Source organism: Heliangelus exortis, chromosome 23, assembly GCF_036169615.1.
Source record: "Heliangelus exortis chromosome 23, bHelExo1.hap1, whole genome shotgun sequence".
Taxonomy (NCBI): domain Eukaryota; kingdom Metazoa; phylum Chordata; class Aves; order Apodiformes; family Trochilidae; genus Heliangelus; species Heliangelus exortis.
Window position 1 is genome coordinate 5855011 of NC_092444.1, and position 21956 is coordinate 5876966.

At 44.3% G+C, this 21956-nt stretch overlaps 1 protein-coding gene and 1 long non-coding RNA gene across 14 annotated transcripts in view; both read right to left on the minus strand.

The window, feature by feature from the left end:
• Positions 1-21956, minus strand: part of CAMTA1 (calmodulin binding transcription activator 1) — a 248112-nt gene that overhangs the window by 199125 nt on the left and 27031 nt on the right. The window lies entirely within an intron of this gene.
• On the minus strand, positions 7735-14104 carry LOC139807009 (uncharacterized). Its single transcript, XR_011730437.1, has 2 exons — positions 10366-14104; positions 7735-10276 (listed from the first exon to the last, which is right to left on the minus strand). It is a non-coding gene; the product is annotated as an uncharacterized lncRNA (long non-coding RNA).

The window sequence follows — 21956 nt, forward strand, 5'->3', positions numbered from 1 at the left end:
GCTCTACGAGAGAATCCTTTGCCTGAGGCTGGGACTGTCCAACCCTGGGCTCGAGAGCCCCATGACTACAGCAAGAAAACATTTTCACACTGCCAGCACAGAGTGCTCCAGAAGCAAACCATGAGAAGGTGCAAGCTGAGGTGTGACAAGGCCAAGGAGGAGACTGGAGGCATGTCCTTGACCTGCCTTCTCCAGCCAACCCTGCTCCTGGCTGGTGCATCATTTATGTTTGCTTTGGTACCACTAAAGCAGGAAAAATTCCATGGTTTAAGAGTTTCTGACCTCTCTTAGTGGCTGTACACTGGCAACCCCCTTGTGCAACTAAAACCCCAGGAGTTTACAGAAGTAGCAGATCAAAAAAAAAAGCCACACAAGAAGAGATCAGCACCCAGTCTGAACTTTGACAAAGATGCAGCCAGAAGCTAGAAAATGTGTATCTTAAATTTTTGAAGGAATTATAAATTAAGGAGAATTTTATTTGCAAGATACTTCGTTTTATCGAGAACCAGCTTACTGCCAACAAAGATTTTAACTAAAAATAAGGATAGAACACCTGTTATTTTTCCCCTTCCATAAAAAGCAGACAATCCCTTCCCCTTGAACACGAGCGGATCACGGGGCAAGGGCGCCGACCTCTGCCACGCACTGAGGTACCAAGCGTATTTGGAGCACCATAAATCCAGCCCTTCTGCTCATTTGTTAGGCAGCCAAGTGTGAAAATGTTAATGAAGGCAGCTATAATATTTGACAGGAATTTGAGGATTAGAATTTCGTTCACGTCTGCTGGCCCCGGCTCACACTCACCAACCCAGCCACCACGGGGGCAATCGCGGCTGAACCGCCACGCTCAGAGCTGCCAGTGTTCTGATGGGGGAAAATTACTCTCATTTGATTAACTTGGACTTTTATTACATGGATTCCTCAAAGATAAACGCAGAGAGATTTAAAATGTGTATCTGCTCCCCTACATCAATATTTTTTAAATACAGGCAGCAGCTCCCCAAAATGACCCTGCAGCATCTCGCCAGACATTTTTCCAGCTGTTTTTTTACACAGGGCCTTTTCCCCTGAAGCCCGATGGCTGCAGAGGTGCTGCTGATGACACCCGTGTCACCCTCCAGACATGAGCACCAGGAAGGTGTGGAAAGGAGCTGCATGAAGGCTGCTGCAGGACAAGGACTCTGCTCCTGTCCCCATCACAGCGACCGCCCCGACAGCAATGGGAGAGGAGCAGCAGCAGCTCCCAAAAGCAGCCGTGCATCTCTCTTGGCAGAAGAGCAAGGGAAAGAGAACACACAATAAAATGAAGGGATGCTTGCAAAAAAAATTACTTCCCTACCACAGCCGTGTGATTTTTAATTTTCCTCTAATTTCAGGACTGCAGCACTGATATAAAAATCCCTGTAAGTGTTTTAGGGAGATGGTAATGGTCCTATACTAAAATAATTCAACCAACACTATAATTTTAGTACCACTATCAAAATGAAATAATGGCTGTTTACTATGTTACACCTTTCAAATGACCTTCATTTGAATACAAATTGTGGCTTGAAACTCTAAAAGCTGCTCCATTTGAGGAGGCAGCAAATTGAGGATGTTTACCCGGGGTTTACTCTTCCAGCAGATTCCTCTGTATAACCACACAGGCTAAACATGGCTTTTTGAGGCTTTTTTTTTTTTTTTTTCTTTTCCTCTGAAGCTGCCAGAGACTTAAAGGACCCAGAGGGTCTGACCAGGAGCCCAGGTGCAGGAGAGTGACAGTCGCTCTGCTTCCAGCACAGCAGGAATCCCACTGTTTTACCTGGAAACATTCAGCATCAGCACTGAGAACTGCTCACTCTCATCTCCCTCACCCGGATGATGGAGGAGTATTCTGCTAATCAGGTACCCAACCTCTGAGGGGAAGGCAAACACCTCTGAGCTCAACATGTGCCTGTGAAAACACCTTGAGGTTTGTTTGTTTTTTAAGGTTCAGCCCTGCCTGCCCATCCTGGGCTCTGGGGACCCCGTGCTGCCTCTTCCTCCAAGAATGCTCTTTCCTCAGAAGCTCAGAGACACTCTCCTCTCCTCCAGTTCCCAAAGAAGAAAACCACCAACCAATTTAAGACAACGAATTGAACTGGGGCTCCAGGCACCTGCAGTACCTTTGCTGCTGCTCACACCACGAGAGCCACGCAGGGAAAATCCCCACGCTCCCAAAACACAAAGCATCTGTAAACACTCCCACTCCAAGACACCTACATGAAATTACTCACAATGAGTGAGGAGGAGGAAGAAAAACCCACTTTTTGTTTTTAATTCTTTTCTCTGTACATAAAAGCCCTTGCAAGAGAAGCCCCCACCTGGGCAATGCTTCTGAGGGGAAGAGCAGAACGTGGCTGCAGCTACAGGGAGAGAGCCCTGCACTGGGACCCTTTGAGGGAAACAGAAGCCCCATTTTGGGGTGGAAAAAGGGAAAAATCCCTTCTGTGAAAGATGACCCTTCCCCAGAGCTCCCAATCCTCAGTGGGTGCAGCTCTGCCCAGGCCAGAGCAAAGGCAGCAATGGATGCTCCAGACAGAGATCCTAAACCAACAGCTCTCTCCTTCACGGTGACATTGTGGAGAAACAAGTGGGGTTTAAACAATAGGTGTTGTATAAAGCATCTGAAAACAAGACAAATTAGTCATTAAAAATTAATTTTGGAAAATTACAGTCTTGTTAATAGATGCTGTTAGGGCTTTGCGTGTTCCTCTTCAGGCAGGAGGGAGGAAGGGGATTTCAAACACATTTTATTCTATTTCATCAAAAACTGAAGAGAGAGACAAATGTCTTTGGGAGCCCACATTCCTGCATTGCACAGATTCCCAACCTGAGCATATTTGCATTAGCAACTCGGACTGGCAAGGAGGAAAAGCCATCATGTTGGATGATTTTCCCATCATCTCACAAGCTGCCTCCCCCTTCCTCCAGCTTGCTGTTTTTTCAGAGCAGTCTGAACAACACCGTCTGTTACACCTCGGGATTTCTGGGGAGTTGAGGTCTGGTACTACAGGGTCTCAGCCTCTATCAGCCAACAGGGCATGGGAGGGGTAAGGGAAATCCATTGCTGCCTGCCCAAAACCATCAGCTGGCAACAGTTGGAAAAGTTCCCCCAAACTCCATGAAACCCTGGAAGCTCGCTTCACACTCAGCAGCAAAAGGCAGCACCAGCCTGACTGGTGAGGACAAGAAAAACGAGCCTGTGCCAAATGATGTGAGCAAAGTGAGTCCCTGCCCCTTTATGCCAAAACCCCACCACAGAACCCCCCTGGCATCGGCTGCTCCACCATTATTTTCATGCTCTCAACAGCGAGGACTACACCAAAACACTCAAGGTCAAGAGACCAGCATGGTTCGAGGCAATCTGCGCCTCTTAAACCAGTGACAAATATGTTATTTAATTTTAATGAGCTTTTTTGCATCTCCAATCTAATTACGGCATTATCAAGTACTGCTCCGAACTGCAGGTGGCTTCTCATTACTCGGGGTAAGGCTGTCACAAACATTTTTCATGAATACTAAGAACCTCTTCATTTCAGCACCCACCCTGGACCATCCCCAGCCCAGCCTTGGGGGCTGTCAGGAAAGAGATGCCTGCACCCACCCCCCAAACCCTGAAAAGGAGGAACAGTAACCCACAAGCTTTAGGGGCTTCTCAGAAGCTGAGAATTTCTGCTGAATTGCTCCACTTTTGAATTTGAGTTTTGTGCCCACCCAGCACAGCTCTGTACCCCAGAACCCTGGGAAAAAAAACATCTGCACCCAACAAAAAAAGTCCAAGTTTTGGTGCACAGATGCTCCTGCTGAGAAAAACCTCAAAAGCAAATATCTCCCTATTCCACAAACAAAACTGAGGATATCCCATGAAAGGGCTTCTAAGAAAACGTCTCTTCCACACCACTTCCAGGTTTTGCTTTCAACTTAATGCTTTTTAAAGTAATTATTAAAAACAAAGAAAGCACTCCACTATCAAAAGCATTTTGGCAAGAGCAAAATATGTAAGTTTTTCCTCTTAAACTTTGCAAAATATCAGGCTTTTCTAGCTGATTCCTTTGACCCCTTCTACACACAGGCCATTGTTTTCTCCACGTGGTGTAAAGCTGCTGGAACTGATGCCCAAAAATCTCCTGCTTAGACTGTTATGTTTTAATACTCCAAAAAAGCCTTTTTCTCTGACCAGGCTTAGTGAGCACAGGCAACACACAACCCCAACAAAAAGCTCCAGCGAGATGCTGTGACCCCAGAGCACAACCTCACACCAGTCCCTCCAACAGCCCCCATGTCCTACTGCAGAGCCTGTGACCCCAACACAAACCTCAGCTCACCCCCTAAATTTTTTTTTTGTTTGTTTCCCAGACCACCACGGGTTTATCCAAGAGGGAGCACTCACCAGCATCCAGGGAGCAGGGGACAATGTTGAGGGTGCAGCAAACAGCCGAGCTCTGCCCTCCTGGGGCAGGGGAAGGGGGGGGTGGGCTGCCCCCAAACCCAATCAACCCCACTGATCACAGCTGGGCCGGACTGGGCCAGATTGGGCCTCATCAGCCTCATTGACTGCAGCTGGGTCAGGAGGTGGCCAGCAGCACCTGGGCCCTAAATGTGTCTGTGTAGAGATGGAGATGCACAGAGATACATATACACATACTTTTAACTTTGCACTCCATACCGGAACCAAAGCTCTCCGCTGCCCTGCAGCTTTGTGTCCCAGAGGCAGAAGTTCACACGGGAGGAACCATCACTTGGAAATGAGACTTAATCCGCGCCTCTGCAGCAGCGGCAGTGCCGCGTTTTGTCTCCCCTGACCTTGCTGCAAACTGCAGCCGCCTTTGAGACGCGTCTCCCCTCCAACAACTGTAGCCAATTATTGCCGCAGGGCTCTTTAATTATCTTCTCCCGTGCGCTGCCACGGCTGCCGGTGATCCCGAGCGGGGCAGCCGCGGGGAGGCAGCTGGAGGTCCCGGGCTCGGTGCGGGGAGGATGCGGTTCCCCCCGCAGCGGGACGGTACCGGCCGGGCTGGGGGATGCGGTAACAAAGCTGCGTTTGGCCGAGGGGGATGGGAGGAGCTCGCACCTCCCGCTCCCCACGGGCCCTTTTCCCGGGGAGCTGGGGCTCCTCTCCAGATAAGCACATTGACTTTAAAATAAAGTGTGTGCCAACAGCTGCAGCACCGAGATGGAGCAGACAGAGATGTGGCGCTGAATGATAATTAAATACATTTTCATCATCTGTCATTTTTTACTGCAGGTGCCGGTGTAATAAATCCGAGCTTGACTCTTTTGTCAGCTGGCAGTGAACGCGTTTTAACGCCAAATCCCGGGGGATGAATTCCGAGTCGCTTGGCCTTGCACGGGGGAGGAGCTGCCTCTAACATGCCAAGTGGCTAACTCATACCTGATTGCTTTCATAACCCTTTATTATTTTGGTGATACATACATCTGATGCAGCGTTTCAGTCTGCTGCTACAGGGGATGCAAACACCTTCACCAGGGTCCCCAGTCCACACCACAAATCCCTCGGCCCCCCCCTCACCGTCCCGGCTCCTCAGGAGCATCAGGGGTTTGGTCAAAGAAGAACCAGAAGACCCAGGAAGAAAGCAAAGAGGCAAATTATTTTAATCAGAATAACGGCAGCTGAGAAAATGAAACATTTAATATGCTGTAAATCCAGCTTGTAAATCCAGTGCACAGTGAAGGGGCAGCTCCGTGTCCCCATGGATGGGCTCGTGATTCATCTCATGGAAACATCCTGTGATTCATCCCATGGAAAACATCCTGCTCTTCACTGGAGATGCTGCTGGGATGCCCCGTGTGACATCACTGCCCATTGCCACCTGCCTGTGATGCAATAGCAGCCCAGCAGCACACAGACCTCAGGCCAAAATTCCAAGTGGAAATGAGGTAACAGCACATGCAGCCCTGCCAGGGCCGTGCTGAAGGGAGGGACAGACAGACAGACAGACAGACAGACTGCTGTTGTTCTGCCCTCACCACCCAAGCAAGCACGGGGGCTGCCTCTGCATCCCTGGTGGTTTTCATCCACATTCACTCTGCACTTCCCTGCCTTGATAAATTTTGAATTTGGGCAGTTCTTGCCCACAGTGTTGGTGTCCTGGAGCACTAAATGCCTTAAAAAAACCCAACAAATTTAAGCAGAAATAACTAAACCAAGTGGCTACAGAAGACTGGAAACTCCCTCTTGTAAAACAGGAACCAAATCTGATGCCAGTTTGAGTCTCAGAGCATTCTCAGTGAGCTCACAGTTTCTGCTCTCATTGTCTAAAGCAGCCACAATTCTAACACATCAGAACACACTGATAAGCTCCAAACGTAAAGCCCCAGACAAAGCTGTGATTAAACTTGAAGGCAGCAATCACAAACACTTTATTTCCAGCACACACACAGAACCTTCCCCACCTCCAGAGCCAGGCACCAAACCGGGTCAGGGTTCCCCCCATGGTATTTCTGAACCCCCCCCTGTCTGTTGCTCAGCCCATGGACAAGGATTTGCTTCTCCTGACAAGGGCATCTCAGCCCCAGCTCCAGCCTGGACATTCCCAAGAAGGAATCACCACCCACCCCCTGGAGTGTCAAAGAAAAGCACATTTTTGGTTCAATCCAGGCCTTCCCATGGATCAAAGATGTGGGTGCCACAGCTAAGCGAGTTAAACATTTGCTTTCTATTAAAACATCTAAATGAGAAGATTAAAAACAGTTTACACTTAAGAGGCAAAGTCCAATCAGCATCGGAGCAGCTTAGCAGGCACTTAAAGCCAAGGCCTGATGCAGAGAGGTTAACAATTTAAGGAGGGAGGGAACTCTTAGAACTACTCAGAAAGGGGAAAAAAATACACATACATTTGAAAAAAATCTTTCAATTATCTCTCCCCAAGAACACCTCCCAAAGCTTTGCTGCTGCCAAGTCTAATAGGCTTGCTTCAGCAGACAACTCTTGCCCCAGATTTCCCCGTACAATATTTTCCCAGCTTATTAGGCTATTTAGCATGTTGTGTGCTTAAGCGCTTTTGTTTGTTTTTCATTTGAGATGGCAGGAGGAAAGGATCCTATAGAATACATAAGGGTGTTATTGACTGTGTTTAAGGGGAAATGTTTGAAGGAACAGCAGTTAGAGGTCACCGAGGTGATGCGATGACACAGCTCATCAGCCTAAGAATTTATGCTCTAATTTTCTAACATGCAACGAGAAGCTGCTTGGTAACCAGAAACTACCAAAACTATGGCTGGTTCCTACTAGGCAAAAATTCCTCTGGGAGGCAGAAAGATTCTCTTTCCAAAGCCCAAATCTATCTGCAATAACCCACGGCCAATTTAGCACACACTCAAACGGGAGAGCAGCTCAGTTTTGTCATGCTGAAAGCCCCAGTGCTGCTGGAAAGCTTGTAGGTAACCTTCATGAGGGTCTGTCCCACCGAAAGATTTAAGTGATGCAATTTAAGCCAAGAGCCAAAAATGCAAGATAACACAAAGCCTCTTCCACTTAGGGACTCGCCCAGAACGCACACGGATCCCAGTCACCAAGTTTGAGTGATGTATTCTTATTTAATGGTAATTTCAAACCCGCACAGTAATACAGCCCCATTGGTTTATTATCTCATTGCCATTTAAAGAAAGAATCAGAACACCCATATTCTGTGTAACAGAATTAGATTTAATCCCCCCACGTGTTTTAGAGGTCATCCCAAAGACAAGTCTCTGTTTTAGTTATAATCCTCAGTTTTAAGGTTTATTTTTACAAAAGTGAGAAGCAATAGAAAGAAGGGGGGAAGGGCAGAGGGACAGCGTGAGGTGTAGGGGAACAGCCCTCAGCTCTGAGGGGGGTTTGGTTTTCTTTTCAGTGAGCATCCCCCATTCTTGTTTGATGCAGCACTGCAGCTGAAGAGATCAGCGTGTGGGAAATCCCATTTAACCTGCATCATCCCAAAACGGTTTCTTGGCATGACTACATACTACACAGAAAGAAAAACCTATTTTTACCTAAAATACTTGAGAGTTTTGCAGCTAAAAACTAAGGAGAGCTTTCTCCATTATGTGCCACGAGCCTTTCTATCATGCTGAATGGCCTAACACAGGAAGTATTTTAGCACAGAAGTTCTACTTGCAACCAAAAGGATTTTGCATCTTATGTGGATCAAATATTCTATATAAAGACAGGAAAATAAAGGAGCAGCTCCAAGGCTCGCTGAGGAGAAGCTGTGTGACCTCCTGACCACAGGAACCCACCTGGGTGGGCAGCAGGGATGCTGCAAGCAGGCACCAGCTGCCCCCCACGTCCCTCCCAGGGGACACCGCAGTGACACAGCTCTGGCTTCCCTATAATCACTGGCTCCTCAAAACTCCACAATCTTCCCTGCAAAATCTGCACATTAAATGCCTTCACAGCACCCTCCTGTGGGGATTCTGTGTCCATACAGAGACGGGGGCAGCTAGAAATGGGGCACGGGAAGGAAATTCTCTCCCTTCTCCTCCCGCACCTGCTGAGCACTGGCCCGCTGGCACTCACTGCACCTTTTTCTGTAGGAAACACTACAAATAAAAACAAACCCTCGACTGTTTCACTGGGGGTTGCAATTGCTGCCCAAACAGGGTATGTCCATGTTTAAAACCTGCTCTCAAACCTGGAGAACTCTCCAGTCAGCAGCAAGTTATTTTGGCATCGTTTACGCTGTGGTACTTTTGTTTTCACGGTGATGCTGCATTTTAATTCCAGCACTTGAAAGGAGTTTTTATCATAAGCTACAGTAGTTTAATGCAACATTTTGCCACCATGATGAAAACTAGACAGTTCACTAATTTCTAAGAAGAGGAAGATTTCAGAGAGCTGACAATTATTATGTTACTAAACATTTAAATTTAAAAAAATTCCTATTACGTACACTGTTGATCTACAGCAGTGGCAACACTGTAAAATTAGAGTTGAATAAATCTCAAATCTGAATTACTGATGATCCTTTAGATAATGATTTACTATGCCTCACCATACAAGTCTTGCAGAGTGCACACACATCAATTCACTTTTGCAATAAGAATGTCATATGGCATTATTCACTTTCAAAGCATCTCACACCAAATTAATCTTAAAATATGATTCTTCCGTAGGAGAGAACAAAGTTTTTTGCTTTCCAAATCAATAGTTTTTAGAGTCTTATTTAAAAATCTAAAATACAACTAGTAGGTGAAGCACAAAGACAGACACACAGACAAGTACCAAGTATTTTAAATGCTTTAAAGCGAGGCTGTAAGACATTACTCATTATTATTACTACTGTCAGAAACTACAACATCATCTGAGCAGCAGCAGCAGATTTTTCTGGATGAGGACACTACATTTCCACCTCAAAGAATAAAAATTCTTTCTCCACTACCCAGCCTTCCTTAGTGGATAGCAGAGTTACTTTCAGCTACAAAAAAAAAAAAAAAGTGTCTTAAGGAAACAGAGAGCAGGAAGACAAAGTGTTTGCTACTACCACCTTGCAACTTGTGCTCTTTTAGAGGGGTAAAATACTCTCAGCAGCTGGAGGGAGGCCTTTCCTTTCATCAAGGTCAGGTCTCCCAAAGGAACTGAGGCCACACAGACTGGTCCCAACCCAAACAACAGCCCAAGGAGAACCATTCCCAATCTGCTTTCCTCTACTGGTGATCTCCAAGAGGAAAAGCCAACACCAAAGCATGAACCCGTGGTGTCAGATTAGATGTGGATCTCAGCAGCCTACAGCCCTGCTACCACGTGAGGACTGAGCAAGATGGGAAGTTAGCAGATGGAGTTGGGTGAAAAAGGGTGGAAAAGGGTGCTTCTCCTCAAGGCTTGGCATCCAAGGGCAGAAGCACCTTCCCCTACAGGTCCCTCCCAAAGAATTGAGAAAGACAAGGTGGAGTATTTGTTTCATACATTCATTGAAACAGGAACATCACTCAGATCTAGACTATGTCCAAGCAATAATCACTGTAATTAGCACTTCATACATATAATTACCAGCAGACCCCATAACATTTTACAAAGGAGGTAATTACCCATATTTTACAGCTGAGGAAACAGATACAGTGCAGGTGAATAACTTAAAAGAAATCATCAGTAAATGTGTGGCACAGCCAGGGACTGCAATTATACTCATTCCCAGCCAAGGCTCTCCCCACCAATCCATCCTGAATTCACTTCTGTCTTGTGGAAAGAATCCAGTGAAAATAAACAGAAACTGGAATTTCCAGTGTCTAGAAGAGCTGAAAAGCAGACAAGCCAAATCTGAAGGAGAAATAAAAACACATTTTCATCACTGAACTTCTTCTCACCCAAGGTCTGCAGCTAGGAGCAGAGGAGACAGAGGACCCTACCTCTAGCACACACAAAGCCAAAGGCAGGGTTTCCATTGCTACTGGAGTTCTACTTCTGTAAGCAGAGTAAAAGCAGAAGCACAAGACTGAGTTGTGGAAGGCTGCCCGATGGTGCTGGCTTGACCCTTCAGAGATCAAAGACCTTAATGCATTTTGAGAATTTAAAGCTGAAAGCACAGCAATAATTAAATTATTTAAGGACTTCGCTAAACAGCGGAGCAGCAAGTGAGGCAAAAAAAACTGGGAAATTCCCCCCTACCCCCATAGGAGAAACTCCCCAAGCAACCATCTGCCAGGGCACCAGTTCTCCCACAGCTGCTGCTCTGACAGCCAAGCACAGGCTGGAGAAATGCTTGGGCTTTCCTCCAGAAAGGGAGAACAACCCTTCCCCTCTGAGCACCAGCAACAGGATTCCCATCTAGAATCCACCAGTCCTAAAACATGAGTAGGGGAGGGCTGCTCAATTGTTATGTTTACTGTATCCAGACAGGTTCTGTACAGAAATCTGCTCTCAGGTAGAGACTTCAGGGGAGGGAAATCTGTCCTGTCCGCTTTTGCACCCTGAATGTTTGGATGAATTTTATTATTAATAGAAAAAAAACAATGTTTGCTCGTGTTGACTGATACATCTGTTTTTCAGAGTAGTCCAGACTGACACGAGCAATTTGTCTGTTGCCTATGTATATTTTATTAAATGAGCAGCACATGCAGATGATGGATACATGAGTGGGTCTATTAGGTTGAATAAAGCAGATTACATTAATCCTACCCCAGCTGCATTACCTGAACTGTGAGACGTGCAATGTTCTACATCTAGTAAATGTGCTGAGTATTTCACATCAGCCATTCAGCCTTACATTAAGGTGAGCATGTAAAAGCATCCAGCAGTAGAAGATATTGCATGAATTTCAAAATTAAGACTTGTTTCAGGAGTGGATGATCAATATTCTGGCTTTGAATAACAGAAAAACCTCATAAACAGGGAACAAATCTCTCCACAGAGTATCTCTTAATATTTAAATAGACAAATGTTTTAGTTTGCCAACATTTTGCAGTGTTTGTGTAGGTCCTTAAGTGCTCGAAGAAAACATGTATTTTAACTCCTGTTCTGAAAACCCCAGCTCAGTAAAATGAATGCAGTTCTGCCATCTCTTGCCATAAAATGGACAATTTTTGCTGATAAATATGACCTGCTGTCACCCACTAACACAAAAGCAGAAACCCAGAGTTGAAGCTCAGGAAATGATAATGCTATTGCCATGTTAACAAAGGAGTTTTTCTTACTAATATTTACTTTTGTTTTTCTAGGAAGCCAAGAACAATTCCTATCCTCCCTTTCCAAGGGCTCTACCTCCTCCTTCCTCAGCAGCTCCAGCATTCTGGAAGCCCATGTGATACCTAAATAGACATAATCCATATTCATTACACTGACTTTTGTGAATAACCACCTGCATCTAACACCACTTGGAAAGATCATGACAATCCTCCTGGGTCACCCCAACACCTTGTGAGACATAGACAACCCCTTCCATCACCAGGAGTTCTTACCTTATGAAAAAAAGGCTGGATGGAAATGACAAAGCATCTCCCATAACAAGAAAATCTAAGCCCCCTTTGAACCTCATGTGTTTTTATATTTCTGACTGAAATTCCCAACATCAGACATTTTTATTCCATTGCTTTTTTGTTTGTTCTACAAGGAGGCAGCTGAATGCCAGCCCTCTGCACAGAGGAGGGAGATTCCCTTTGGTTTCCAGATGTCTAAATAAAGGTTTTTTTTTTTAAATTGCTTTCCTAGAAAGTAAAGGCATTCACATCTAACTGCTGCTGATATAAAATATGTGTTACGAGGAGGAGAAAAATAGTCTTCAAGGAGTTTTCTTGGGCAAAATAAATATTTTTTCCATCGAGTTTTAAAAACACTGTTCTGAAGACTGGAGAAATGGCTCAAAATGATTTTGGAGGATCATACTTCTCAAGCTGACAGGCAGCATTAAAACCAGAGTAAAAGCCAAATCCCAGCTATCCAAAAGATGCTCAACACAGGAGCAGCAGCCTTGATTACCAGAATTGATGACTTCAAGCCCACAAAAACTATTACAGATAAAATTTAGAACAGGAGGGGAAAATGAAAAAAAACCACCTGAGTGCTTCAGACACCACTGTAGGATGTGACTGTCCATCTCTGCTCCTAACCACTGCATCAGAGAGAAACACACACATCACAGAGGAGATTCTGGGCAGCAGAGTTCTGTGAATTGACCACTTAAAAAGTAACTCCTAAGAACACAATGAAGGGTGTTTTAAAAACAGAGATCTTGCTGTTGTTGCACAAAGATTGGTGCTGGAAATACCATTTCCTCAAGCATGGATGCTAATGAAAAATAAAAGATGCTTCCTGAAAGAAATTCTGGTGATGCCAGTGCTTCCCACTGCTCTGGGGTAAAACCTGCTGGGCCCAAGCCCTATAAAGGACTTGGGGGTAGGTAGGATCAGCCCCATGGGATGGCAGCACCCCCAGAAAACCCCACTGCAGCCTCTGGTTCTCTAGGGAAAACATCAGCAGAGGGATTTCAGATGGGCTCTGGGCTCCTCCAAGAGAGGTCAGACACAGGCAGTGGCCAGGTAGGGTCAGCAACACCTGAGCAGCTCACTAGGATTTTAATCTGTAGTTCTAATAAATGATACAAAGTTTTATAAGCATCAACAAAGCTCAGAGAAGACCTAAATCCATTTCAGTGCTCATTTAGCAGCTTCATCTGTGTGCAATTAAAACTTCAGCATTAAATGTTAGAGAATAAAATAATGAGACACTTAAAAAATAATCTGTGCTCTAGTGGGCCGTGCTCAGTAGTTTTATATGATCATTTACAAGATAAAAATAGAATCTGGTCAAAATCTGTGCCTTATACACCCCGTGCCCTTCCAATAGAAAAGTGGAAAGAAATGGCTACTGAAGTTTTCACTGCCCCATGTATGCACAATACTGCTTCTAAGTACACCTGTGCCTAAAGCACATCTCAACACATTGATAGCTTTCCTTTCAGCCTCAATGATAACAAAAATAAATGCAAACTGAGTTTCAATTGAGATTTTCACTGTGGCCTAAAGTCTCATCTTTTATTAAAATAGATTTAAGATGATGGTTAGGAAAAGTTATCTTCAGGACAAAGAACAAAATTTTAACAATAAAGAATATTTCTTATGCATAAGAATACCTTAAATGCTCCCACGATTACTTTGATCTATCAAAATGTGACTGGGAGGAGGGAGTGGGGGGTGGTGTGTGAAGGGAAATAAACAGCGTATGTTTTACTGACCAAAACTATTAAAGAAATGTAAATAAAAACCAAAGATGTACAGAAATATCAAAATAAATTAGATTAAGTGCTGGGAGAACACAGGTCAAAAAATGTAATGTACTATATGAGAAACATACACACAGTTAAACTTAAAAGATGCAAAACCCAGTGAGAATTACATACTTTATTTTTCAAACAACTGAAATAATTTTTATTCAAGAAAGCCAACATTACAAATCTTCATAGGAAAAAAGACATTTGGGGAGGTCAAAGAACGCTACAGTTTAAAATGATGAAATGTTACAGCTTGCACACCGAAATTAAAAATGAAATGAAATTAAAAAATGAAATGGTTACCAAAGTAATGCAGGTCAAGGGATCAAAGGTGAAGGGTCACACATTATTAAAAAGAAATCCAAAAGGGCGTCTGCATCAAGATCTCTGCAAAACAAAGGAGCTTCAGTGAGTATAACTAATACCCTCCACAGACCCCACACCAAAGCTCTCGCCACGCACGCGGCCCCGGCAGCGCCCTTGCTCCCACTGGCCAGGGCCACATCTGCCCCTCCTGTGGCCACCACCACCCGCCGACCCAGGTCGGCTCCTTCCCCTACACCACATTTCTTTGTTTTTAATGTTTTATTATTATTATTTTTAATTTTATTTGAAACCTCCTTGTAGAATGGCTTCTACCAGTCATTTCTCTACAAGCGCTTCCTATACGTGTTTCAGAGTTTAGGTAAAGGCCAAGCTGGAGTTGTGGCCCCCCCCCCTGCTGCTGACCCTCCTCGGGGAGACCACCCCTGGCTGCCAGTAGGAGTGTTGGGTCAGGTGTTTTCAGGGTACTACAGGCTCTTTTCCAAGAGTTTGCTTTATTTGTGGTAGCTGTGGAAATGCAGTCGTCACTGACACGCGCAGGCTGAGCTCCTGACATCATAACCTATAGGTTTAACTCCACAATCAAAAAGTAATTCAAATGTGGTTACCAAGACAAAAGCCTCTCCCCCTGGAATTTCAATTACACAGAAGCTATAAAAAAAAAACAAAAAAACCAAAAAACAACCTTTGGTATCCATTTCCAAGCAAAATGCAGTCAATTATCTATACTAAATTGATGCAGACAGCATCATATTGACATCAGATAACTTCAGGAGAAAGACACCCACCAAGTGCATCAAATCCCTGCTCATTTCTGTGTCCCACCCCTGCCCAGCAAGGTGTTCAGTTTTGGGAGGCTCTCATCTGGACCAAAACAGCTCCACACACGAAGCCAAGCAACAAAGCCACCCCACGAAACTGTCTTTTTGAGGCAGAGAAGCCACCAAGGACACCAAATCACCAGGGCAATGTGTAGTGCAACAATCCAATTGTTTTTTCCAAACACATCACATCCTTCTGCATTGCTCCTGCTCTACATGGACTGCACACAAGAACCTGCTGAAGAGAGCAAGAAGGTATCTGTGTTCTCCCCTCACCAGCAGTGTCAGGCAAACTCTGCTCCTCAAGTTACTTGGAGTAAAACTGAGTTCCTGCCACTTTTTCAACATTTGTCAGTTCCAATTTTTGTGTTCTGCACCAAGAAGTCAGCTTTTCCACTGTGATTTCAGCCATGTGCTGAGGCTGGGTTCTTTAATTGCTTTCCCCCAGGTACATTTTTTCCCCCCAGGGATCACTCCTTTGGCAAAACCCATATTGGTTTCACTTCGAGTTTTTTTTCTCAAGTATTACCCCTGCATAAAATCTTTGCTTTTATTGGCACTAATTTTTCCTTCATATCTAGTTTTTCTTTTTCATCTCAATCCCCTGATTTTCTTTCTTCAAAATGAAACAGCCACCCTTGGAAGTAACAAACAGGAGACTGAGAAGACAGGATTTCAATCACTTACAAAATGTAATATCCTCAGTTTCCATTCATTTGACAAGTGAACCAATTCATTTGTGTTTATATATGCCAGTCCCTGGCAGAGACACACTTAAATTGACTTTGTAAATTGACTTTGTTATAACATTTTCCTTGTAAAATGCAGTACAAAGCATGACTTGGGTAATGCACCAGTGAGTATTTTACTCAGTGCTGTGCAAGCCTGAGAGCCAAGTACATGATGCAGCAGTACCTACCACTGCTGGTGGTGTTCTTGTAGATTAACAGCTATATAGTGATTACAGTAATGAACCCTACTGATGCTTTCACATTTGAAGAAGGGTTTATGTAAATAGTAACTCCAACTTTCTAATCCCCCTAACACCAGATTTCCACATTCTCTGTTGATCCTACACTTCGGGGTAACAAGGGACCATCAGAAAGGATGTTAGGAAATACACCCCAGGTTAATCACTTGGTATTTCCCTGCATTCCTAGAGCAAGCTATAATACTGGGTTTTTTTACTGTGTTATGTATATGATAGGCAAAGAATTCACAGCCTGCTCTTGGAGAGGAACAGATGCCTGGACATGTTTTTTTTTTTTTTTTTTTTTGCTGCTAAACATCATCTGTCTACTTTCAGCAGAGAAGGTGCCCAATTTGGCAAACCACCAAAAAGTCCCTTCCAGCTGAAAGAGTCCCTTGGTGTGCTGGAGGTCTGGTCCTTGTACCCAAGACCTGTTCTGGTCTGCTCTGTCACTGGGTGCAGTGCAGAAACCAGTATGTCCTTCACCCAACAGCTCCAGCAATGGGAGGCATTCACCAGGCAGCCAGCATAGAGGGCACAGTCACTTGAGCTCTAAACACACTGCACCAATTCCAGTCCAAACTGATTGCTAGAAAGTTTCATAATTTGTGAAAAACATCTAAAGGTATTTTGAGTGTTTACTAAGGTCAAAGAGGGAGTTAAATGCCATCAGCATTTTATATTTGGGCACAGTATGCTGAACTAAGTATAAAGCAATTTTTTTTCTTTAACTATCACTAAGTGTAAAAAAGTTAATTTAATTCATTCAGTCATATTCACTAGGAAAGAAGCCAGGATGGCAGCACATGATCCAAACCAACCCGTTTCATCTGTTTGCCATGCTTTACAGGTTTCAGTCTGGTCCCAGGACTCCTGACACATTCAATGCACAGAACTGCAAAATCAGCCATTTTTAAAGACTTATCATTACAAAACGTCAGTCCTGACATTAACAAAAGGGAAGGAAAAAAGTTAAGATTTTTCCTAGGAGGACGCTGAGGAATCCCTCTCTATTAGAGCATGAACAGCATAGCAGGTATTTTGTTAAAATTGCCAGGAAGGGTAACCTTTCCATTTTGCTAAATCACTGAGCCTGCTCACAACATTTGCTAATTATGTAAACATGACTGAGAAACTGCAAAGCAAAGTCAGTAGCAGATTTTCTGCTTTGTACATTAAGCAAAGCCCAGAATTTCATTAATTTCACAAAATAAACCCTTAATGAAGTGCTTCTGTTAAAAAGAAATTTCCATCTCGTTGACTGATCAGCCTTTAACCATCATCATGCAGGCAGGGAGGAAAGCCACCCACACGTGCCAGACAGCATCACTCAGGTCTACAGTTTACTCTGGCTCTGCTCTACTCAGGGTGTAAACTTCACTTCCCTTGGATTTTACTTTCTGAGCTTTTTCTTCTCTGTTAAAGGAAGGGGATTTTCCTCCACCTCTGTTGCTGGCCCAGAGGAAGGGCAGGCTTTAGAAAGCACAGCACCCGTGGCTGGGCAGGGAGGCATAGTGACAACTAGTGACATACCCAGGTGGGACATGCCCTTCCCTGCTACAACAGCGAGTAGAAGGCTACAGCTGGACCATGGGATGTGCCTCAGCACCACTGAAACACAGAACGTGCCCCAACACCATGATTTTTGGTTTTACAGGTGCTCCGGCTGTTCCAGCACCTGGCACACGTTTTGCCCCCAACTAAGCACTTGCTTTCATCCACAAAACTTCACATTAACTCATTTCAGACCCATTTCAGCAGAAGGATAAAGACAACCCCCCCTGCCAGGCCAGATGATATGCAGGAACATCCACAGGCCGGGCTGTGATGCTTCCCCACTACTCCTCCAGCAGAGGATCATCAGGCAGAGCAGAAAGCTACAAAACTTCTAATAATAGCATTTGCCAACACCACCATAATATTTTATCCTCCATGATCACGTGGGCAGCAGGCAATTAGTCAAAATCAAATATTCTCATTGCTCCCAAGAGATCACAGAGCTGATGCAGACCATGAGGATGCTTCAGCTCTGAGGGCTGGGCAGCCACGGGGCTCTTATGACAACAGCCACCAAAACACCTCTGAATTAGCTTAAACTTAATGGAAAGCATCAAACAAAATGCACTGGATAACATCACAGTCCACAGGAAAGTGTAATGAGTGTTGCTGCTTTCCCAGGGAGTTTTGCCACCTTGATGGCCTGTGGCAGAGGGGATGCTGTGACTGGGACAGACACCCCTGCCTTGCTCTGACTGTTGTGGTGACACAAGCTGATCCCCTAACACTGGCTCAGCCCCATGAATTTACAACACATTAGATCCCTTTGGTAAATAAGGTATGAACTGGTACAGTAATATAGCAAAGTGTTAAATTACACCATACCATCCAGGGCAGACGTAAATCAAAGAGGTATTAACAGACATAAGAGTTGATTTAAACTAAGAGGCACTTAAAAAACAAAAATAAAATAGTGTGTCACAGTGCTCAGTCTTCATCCAGAGTGGTACTTTGATGAACAAACCTGTGATGACAGGAGCTGTGCTGGTAACTGGCTGCCTGACACTCATCTGCCGGGGGCTGAGGGGGAATGGCAGAGACGTATCCCTCTCACCTACTCCTTCCTAGTGCTTCAGAACATAATAGCCAGCCCAGACTCACTTCCCACATCAGTCCGGGTCCCTTACGTCCCTCAGGCAATTCTCTAAACCTTCAAGATCTTCCCCAACACTTAAGAGGAAAGAGGGGAAATAACTTGGTGTCAAGTGGAAGAGGAGAACGTTGCTGTCATGCAAGCAAAGCAGAAACGCAAGAGAACATCAGAGATGTCAGGCAGCACAGGCCCCAACCCAGTGCTGTCAAAGAATTTCTTCCTGTGCTAAATTATGCTCAGATACAGTTCTGTAAGTGCACTTATCTGCACACTAGCAAGCAATACACCCAGGCCTGAAATCTGCAAGAAGTTGATGGTAGGTGTCACACTGGAAAACGGGGCATTTCCGCCTGGCCCCTTAGGAAAAGCCTGAGCACACGAAGCAATTACTACTGGTTTTTTTTCTACCATGGAAACTGTGGGCATTTCCCAACAGAGAACGTAAATATAGAACACTGTCAGAAACAAAAGCCCTAGGTAGCATTTTACATTTCCGATGTTTAACTTTTTCTTCTTTTTCATACTGTGTCATTAAGTGTTTACAAGGATGATTAATGACTGCGGCTGCCAACTCCACTAATGAAAGGCATCTCTGCTCAGAGCTGCAGCTCTGCTTTTCTGGCACATGTTTGTGGAGGACGAGGTGACCCCAGCACCCACCCATAGCCCAGGGAGCCCCTGGACACCCCTGAGAAGAGAGGTGCACACCAAGCAAGCTGCATGCAGCACCACACCATGGGATGTCCCACTACAACCAGAACCAGGTCTGGCTGACACAAACACTGCAAGGGTTCAAAATGAAGAACTGAAACCCAAGAGCAAGGAACCCCCCTCAGATGCACAGAGTATTGCAGAATTTTCTGGCAATTAACTGATTTTCCTAACACGAGAAACTGTACCAAAAGCCACTTTCTCTTCTCCTTCAGAGCAGGAGAAATAAGCACGCACACACTTTCACAGGCATCTCAAAAAATGTAAATCTGTAATTAAATTGCCTGGCTAAACTTATGATTTTGTATCTCTGGTTAAAAAAAAATTTGAATTAGAAGTAACACTTCCTTCACTAGAAAATATAAAACCACTATAAACTTGATTTAAGGCAAGATGACATCTTGATATGGAAATATATTTCCATCAAACATTTCAGTTAAAACTGCATAATCTGAGGGAAAGCAAACATCTCGATAATGTGTTCTAAGCACTTTTAAATGCTCCATTTCTCTTGCTGCTCATAGCATTCTTTTACTAAGTGTAAAGTCAACCACAACCTATTCCACTCTCAAAGGATATTGTTTCTCCGTGCCAATTACCCGATCCAGAGCAACATATGACCATTATCCTCAATCTGCAGATGAAAGGACTCAGAAAAAGTTATTTGCAGTGTTCCCATGGCGATGCCCTGGTAGAGGAAAGAACAAACCCGGGCTGCTCCCTGACCTCTGCCTGCAGCATCTCATTTGCAGATGCAAGGGACAGCTCAGACTGAGCCCACACACCAGCACAGGCACCAGCCCCTCCAGCTGCCCACCAGCCCCCGTGGGTGGAAGGACATTTGCTTTGTGTTTCAAGGACCTGCAGATGACTACAAGGGCCATGCACAAGTTCCCTTGAAATATCCCCACACAAAGGAGCAGGAAAAAAAAAGCTTCAGAGCCTGGGTGAGCAGCCAGGTGGCAGGTGGGTGAGGAAGGTCCCTTGGGACATGTCCCACTCCACATCTTGCACCAGTTCCCACTGCACTTGCCCTATGGAGTGGACACCCACCAGCTTGTCTGAACACAGATGAGTTTGAGGGAGGACAGCAATGTCATAGACATGTTCAGGTCTAAATTACCTTTTTCTTTTAAGAAACCTTCCTAGAGGCACCTTGCAAGCAGTACCAGAGATTTTGAAAACAGATTCTGGAAGTATCACTGTATAAAATTTTTTCTTCTATATAACTTTTGCCTTCATCAGCACAGACAGAACACACCTATGTACTGAGATGAAAATATATATTCCCTTAGGAATGGCTCTGAAATGTAGTCCAACATTATTATTCAATTATAACCTAAGAAAAAAAAAAAATCAAGTTTTATAACACTGAACAGAATTAAACCTCCACACTGGGGGTGGGGAGGGAAATAAAATCTGTAAGCTAAGCTCCCGCCTCCCCCGTAATTAACACAAATTTTTCCAAGACTTCATCTCGTAGAAGACTGTCTTTTTGGTTTTTTTCTTCTCCCTCCAACAAGGTTAAAAATCTTTGGCCACAAGAAAAGCTCTTCCTTTTAAATAATGCAATAGGAACACTGCAACCACCACAGCACATACACTGGCAGACAGCTCCAGTAATGACCCACGTACAGAACCAGCTCTTTGTCCCCACTGCCTGGCAGCCACGGTGACAGATTTTGGAGGAAAGAGAGATACAAATGACTGTGACAAACTTGACATTCAAAAAGACAGAAGTGGGTTGGTTTTGGTTTTTTAACATACCAGCTAATGATTTGTGATTACTAGGAAACAATCCATCTTGAATTAAGGCATGAGACAAGCCCACACCAGCAGTATGATGTCAAACACAACTGAAACCACCCTGTTCCCCTGCCCATAATAATGCTGAGATGTCCTTCAGAGGGAAGGCTCCTCTCCCAAATTTTTTCTTTAGCCCCATACCCCTCGCAAGCACCTACAATTTCCCATTTGCATCATATTCTTATGAATAATAAAGATTTTCAGCTTTGTAATTAACTTCATTTGCCATCTTCTGCAGCCTGGGAGGGTACACACACACACACCAAACACTCTTCAGCAAGAAAAGGTGAAAGCCTGGTGTGTAAATGTGCACCCAAGGCTCTAAACTAGGTACCCAGAGAAATACTGGAGAAGAGTGACTATAAAGCAACTAAAAAACAAACAAGCTGTTTCAAGTAACAAGAAAGACAATCGTTCTGCTGTGAACCTGTACAGCTTTCTTTCTCAACTGTCTTTGTCACAACATTGTATTTAAGACCACTGGAACTGCCATTACTCCATGCCCTGTTCCCATTAGTATAAATGCTATCACAGAATAAATTGCAACCCACATTTTCTACAATTTACATTTCAATTCAAACGACCCAAGACAAAAACATCTATACAAAAGAGCCAATGCCAGCAAATCCCCAGAAGACCTGATTAATTCTGTCACAGTACTTAGTACGTTAAAAATAGATACTTGACTTTAACTTTCAGAAAAAAGGAGGGGGGTGAAGGACTCCAACTTTGAGAAATATAGATGTGAAGTGATCCTTATTTGCTTCTGCACTTAGTTGGCCACTTGCAGTTGTTTAACTCCTAAGTACAGTTTTTGTTAACAGGCTTAGATGTTCTAAATGACTGATTAGAGGGACAAGAACAGTTAGCCTGCAACAGGCAGCTACTAATTGCAGTTTTACAGTAATTTCTCAAAGTTGATTGCTCCTATCATTACATGATTCCCACAAATA